Source organism: Opisthocomus hoazin, chromosome 8 (genome assembly GCF_030867145.1).
Source record: "Opisthocomus hoazin isolate bOpiHoa1 chromosome 8, bOpiHoa1.hap1, whole genome shotgun sequence".
NCBI classification, from domain to species: domain Eukaryota; kingdom Metazoa; phylum Chordata; class Aves; order Opisthocomiformes; family Opisthocomidae; genus Opisthocomus; species Opisthocomus hoazin.
The window spans coordinates 31,550,229-31,556,228 of record NC_134421.1 but is presented as its reverse complement, the minus strand read 5'-3'; positions in this window follow the sequence as shown (position 1 = coordinate 31,556,228).

Here is a 6,000-nt window from a genome sequence, read left to right as displayed (position 1 = left end):
ATCACTTGGGATCTAACACAGTTTCAGTCAGCTGTATGAACTCTCAGTGAAAGGCAAGTGAAGCCTGGAAGAACATTTAAAGGATGTGCTCCTTTATCAGCTGTCTCCTTTCAACACCTTTGATGACCTCCTGTGTTTAAGATTCTTGCCCTCCTCATCCAAATGCTGTCTTTTGTTCACCTTTGATTCCAGAAAGTAACTCCTCCAGTTAAAAATCACTGACTTCTTTGTAATACAGCTCCAATGCATTAGCAGTGAACCAGACAGGACAGCATTTGTACAGTTCTTTGTACTGAGGTTCACTAATTTTTCATAATTTATAAGTTTAGCATTTGAAAAATGAGAAAAATATGTTTTTGCAGAAGGAAGAATTACCACAGTAATTACCACAGAAAAAAATATTAATGGGGGAGAGAGGAAAACAGGGAGAAGGAGAAGAGATGACAAGATTCCTTGAGTTACAAGTATTGTGCATACACAAAAGAAAAATTACTTAATCAAGTATGCTACAGCCCTGTGAAAAATAAGAAGGAAAAACTGTAACAACCAAAGTCACCACAGCTATAATATTCAAGCAAGAATCAATGTTTTGTTTGAAAGCTTTCTATGAAGACAAGGTTTAGTTTTTTAACCTGATAGCCCTCACCAGCAGTAGTAGACTTCCAACATGAGAAGTACATCCTCCTAGCACAGCTCCGCTGGCCGCAATAGCTCTCTTCATCTTTCAGTGTCCTATGAGGAGCAGCTATGGATGTGTCTAATTTGAAGAAAGCTGAGGGGTGACCTTATTGCCCTCTACATCTTCCCAAGGAGGGGAAGAGGAGAGGGAGGTGCTGATCTCTTCTTCCTGAGATCTGGTGATAGGACGCAAGCGAATGGTTCAAAGCTGCGCCAGGGGAGGTTTAGACCGGACGTTAGGAAGAATTTCTCTTCTGAGAGAGTGGTCAAACACTGGAACAGGTTGCCTAGAGGGGTGGCCAATGCCTCAAGCCTGTCAATGTTTAAGAGGCATTTAGACAATGCCCTTAATAACATGCTTTAACTTCTGATCAGCCCTGAAGTGGTCAGGCAGTTGGACTAGATGATCATTGTAGGTCCCTTCCAACTGAAATATTCTATTCTATTCTATTCTATTCTATTCTATTCTATTCTATTCTATTCTATTCTATTCTATTCTATTCTATTCTACTCTATTCTATTCTATTCTATAAGCCTAGATACTTCTACCAATGCCTGGACTGAAAAATGCATTAACCTGAAGGTAGCTCTAAATACTATGCATTAAATTGTATACCACCCGATACAGCCAGGGACACAGTCAGGGTCCCATGCTCTGTGGCTTCTGCCCCACAGCACCCCAGGCTCATTCACCCTGCAGCTCTCATGTAAGCCCTTGTAGGTGATGTACATATCTCCAGGGAAAGGCAGGAGGGTCCGTTTTGGGGACAGAAATACCCAGCATAAAGAATGTCCCTACATTTCTATTTTTCAAGTGAGGTAAGTTATTTTGTTTTTACCAAATTGAGGCTTTCATCTGTAAAAATTTGCAGCCTCTCAGTAGAACTTCAAATTTTCCAGATTTCATGATAAAATGCTTAGGGTTGTTTCATTTGATTGTATTATTCTGTTGTTAGAAATCACTTTGCAAGTTCCTTCATTATTTAGGGTAAGGAACAGGATAGTGGGACAGAGTCAGAACTGAACAATGCAGTTGAACTGGTCAAATAGCCTCAACAGCCTTATTAAAGAAAAGTTCCTTCAGCTGCTTCCCTCTTTCCTGACACTGTCTTGACACAGGGGGTTTAAGTCTATGTGTTAGATATGAAAAATAAAATAAAATAAAATAAAATAAAATAAAATAAAATAAAATAAAATAAAATAAAATAAAATAAAATAAACCAAAAGAAAATAAAACAAAATAAAACAAAATAAAATCAAATAATCTGCAAATTACTGAAAATGTTAAGCCAAAGAAGAGTGCAGATAGAAATATACTTTACCAAGATACTCATAGAAGCCGTGTGTTAAATGAACAATCCTGTTGCCTATTTCTATTCTATTCCACTGAAATGAGAATAAATAGCCTTTTGATACTTGAAACAAAATTGCACAGAGCTGGAGTTCTATTCAACAAACAGAAAATAAAAGTATAACTAGTAAATTTTATACTTTCTGTGGCAGATGTGGTGAATCGGTTGTTCAGCACAACATCAAATGCGGTTGGTACCCATACATGCTTGTAACCCATCTGCTTATCCCTTCCAACAGACTGTTTCTCTTATCACTCATATTTTAGAAGCCACAGTTACAACTCCCAGAGCTACCTATAACAGGAAATTGAAGCATGTTTTGTTCTTTTCTGCTCTTTGACTTCCTGTCCATAGCTCAGGATTTCCCTTCAGCGTGTGAAAGGAAGTTATGAATCATATAACACTTGCACTAGGTGAACCGAGATAGCATGAAGCATCAGGCAATGTCTTTCATTGTGTTCTGCCTGGTTTATCTCATTTTTCTGGTGCAACATCACAGCTATGATATATAGGCAACTGACAGCTTGAGAAATGTCCTGAGTGTCTAACTAAAAGCCTGGGGCAAATATCTTCACCTCACATTCTGAGAGGGATAAATAGTTCATCTGCACATAGGCTCATGGACACCTACTGTCATATTTATGGAGATGAGTAAATCTTTGTTAGTATAAGACTGTCTGCTGGCTACTTTCTGCCCTCTGGCCAGTGTCAGATGCCCCAGAGTTGTTGACCCTTGCATTACTTGTGCTACTTCAGACCCCTCCCTCTTTTTATTAAATGCAAAGAATAAAGCTTCTACGCTGAGACTGTCTAGACACAGCAAAGATTTATAAAACCTTTAAGGCTTTAATATCAGAGGACACAGCTTTCCTCCCCTCAAAATGTTTAACTATCGTAGTTTTTCAGTCAATCTCATACATCTGGGGTGCTTGAGTGTTGTTCTGTCTGAAAAGGTGTGTGGACGGCAGGGCAGATGCCCACCTCCATCTCTGCCTGTGAGTGGCTGTGTTAGCTATCTTTTAATGATCACTTCAGAAACCAGGGTGTACAGAACCCAGCAGGAGCCATAAGGCTCACAGCAAAATGGTGAGAAGGATGCTTGATGAGCAAAGGGAAAGAAGGGAATCTCAGAAATGGGTGCCAGCACTCGGGAGTTCACTGTCTGCCTGAAGGAATTAGACTGATCGGTTAAGTCCAGCTTTCAGTGTTTTTCAGTGGTAGCTAGAGTTGAGCATGGACAGAGAGACTGCAGGAGAAGCAAGTGGCATGAAGTAGACAAGCGCAACAAGAGCACCTTAATCATTAGTCTTCCCTAGAAATCAAATGGGGGAAGCAGCCAAATGCAGCACTGCAGGCTCCTGGCACAGCCCTCTTCTGTCTCACATCCATCTAAGGAGCTGGGGAAAGGGGTGGTGGTGGGAGGAGGTGACATATATCATCTTTGGAGTGAAGAGGAACAAAGGGAATGAAAATCCAACACAGCTTTGCTCTCTGCCCCTGCTTCTTTCTCTCATGAAAAGGACCCCACTCCTTTCTCCTCCCTGCTGCCCTCTCCGCTCCTGTAATCCCACTGGCAAAAGTGGTGGATGGCAAAAGACTGGAGCTGCCAAATAAGGTCTGTTGGTCCCAGCTGCAACCAACAGCCAGGCACTCTAAACCTCAAAAAACAAGCAGTACAGATCCTCTTGATGTCTGAATCTCTCTCAGACACAGATTAGCACACTTATTCACACACAAGTGTACTCTCAATATCCCAAGGAAATTATCTGGACTGAAGATTATTTTTGCAATTTGCTTGCATCCTAGCAAAATCAACTTTGCAAACAAGAGAGCAATAACTAACACAGTCATTCCACCTAATGTTAGCAAAATTGTCTGGAAGTAACTTGTGTTTCTGTTGATTAACACTATATGAAGCAGGAAAAGAAATATTAATGTCAGTTGCTGACCTTTACTCAAATCAGGAGATACCTCTGTGCTCGCCTGTTTCTCTGTGTGTGCTTTGCTCAGTTAATTAGACCTCTGTTGAGCAACAAATAAGGGGGGGGGGGGGGGGGAAGGGAGTGATCTTATGGTTGATTCCCAAGGAGTATTTTGTGCAAAGAGCGTGTTATGTTTCACCAGTATAAACTGTGTAACATCTGCTTTGATTTCCTCAGCAACCTTCCCACAGTCTGACTTCAAAGTACCCAGCTCTTGCGGTTTCCAGCACCTTCATGGGAGGTGCTCAGCACCCTCAGACACGGAGAAAGAGTCTGTGAACAGGTAGCTGACAACCGCAGTCTGTCAACCAGCTTCGAGCTTTGACAGACAAAACAGTGTCAGTGCCAAGGGCTGACAGCCAGAGCAGTGCCTGTAACAATTTATACTTTTTTGCCTGCAGCCTAAATCTTATAAAGTGGTAAATCATAACAGTCCGCTGCTGATCGATAACCCTCTTGGGTCAAAGGAAATAAGCTCTGTAACTTTTAGACTAACAGTACGATGAAATAATGCTTAGCTCATCATAACGTAGTACTTCACATTTCACATACATAACTTTCAAATGTTAATTCATGTCTGATCTACTGAGCAGGTACTAGAAAATCTCTCCAGCTTTTTCTGAACTTCTCTATTTTCAGCTTACACACGGGGAGCGTCAAAGTGAAATGTTACACAGGGGGAGAAACTTCGCGGCTGGTACTGACTAACCATTACTGGTCAGAGAGGGTGCTGGGATGGATTGGCTTAGGGACTCCATGTGAATTAAATGCAGCCAGAGCAGGGTGAAGCATGGTTTAGAGAGGGTGTTGTAAGGGTGTTTTGGAACAAACAAACGCATAAAGAATTTGAAGGTAGATGGGATAAGGAAAGACAAGCATGTTAGTGAAGAGTGTTAATGCTAAAGACTAAGACAAGATGAATAATTTTCTCTCTGGGAAGCTTTGGTTCCCCGCCTGCAACTTAAGCACCTCCCTAGGAGCTGCTTTTTGCCGTGGTTGAAAAAACACAAGCAGGGAGCTAGGCTAAATGTGTGAGCTATTCTGCATCTTAGAAGGTTCCTGCCAATATGCAGAGAGCAGATTTGTCTAGTATTTGTGGCATGCATGTCACAAAAGGGAGAGTTACAGCAAAGAGACTTGTGCCTCTGACTACATGAGCAGTCTTCTGGTTCCTATTAGGGTTTCTTCCTTTGCAGCTGCCTGTGAGCTCGGACGGGGAGCCGACGCTGAGGGAAGTTCCCGCCTCCCCTGCCGCCTCCCCGGCCGGGTGGGCTGCGCGGTCGGGCGATGGAGGCCGAGGGAAGGCTGGGTGCCGGTGCCCCGGCGGGGCTGCCCGCGGGCGGGAGCGGCCCCTCTGGCCCCCGCCTGCGCGCAGACCTCGGGGCACGGCCTCGCACCCCAGGGACGGCTTTGGCGGGTGCTGAGCCTGGGTTTGCTGCCGAACCAGCACAAGGTGGCAGCGTTTTAGCACGCATCTGCCGAGCCTGAGCGGGCCGCGACTCGGCAGCTCCAATCTCCTCTCCGGGCGTCGGGTGAAGGCGGTCTGGAGGAGATGTGGCCCGGGGGGAACACGAAGCAGCTATGAAAACACCGCCTTTAGCTTAATAGACCTTATACACTGCGGGGAGCATGTGGAGAGCTGACTGCAAAGGGTGCTGAACTACCACATAGAAACAGACGGAGAAGAAGGAGCTACTGGAGCTACTGGAGAGAGTCCAGCGGAGGGCTATGAGGATGATGAGGGGACAGGATCATCTGTCCTATGAGGAGAGGCTGAGGGAGCTGGGCTTGTTCAGCCTGAAGAAGAGAAGGCTGAGAGGGGACCTTCTAAATGCTTATTAATATCTTAAGGGTGGGTGTCAGGAGGATGCGGCCAGACTCTTTTCAGTGGTGCCCAGCGACAGGACAAGGGGCAACGGGCACAAACTGAAGCACAGGAAGTTCCGTCTGAACATGAGGAAGAACTTCTTCACTCTGAGGGTGACGGA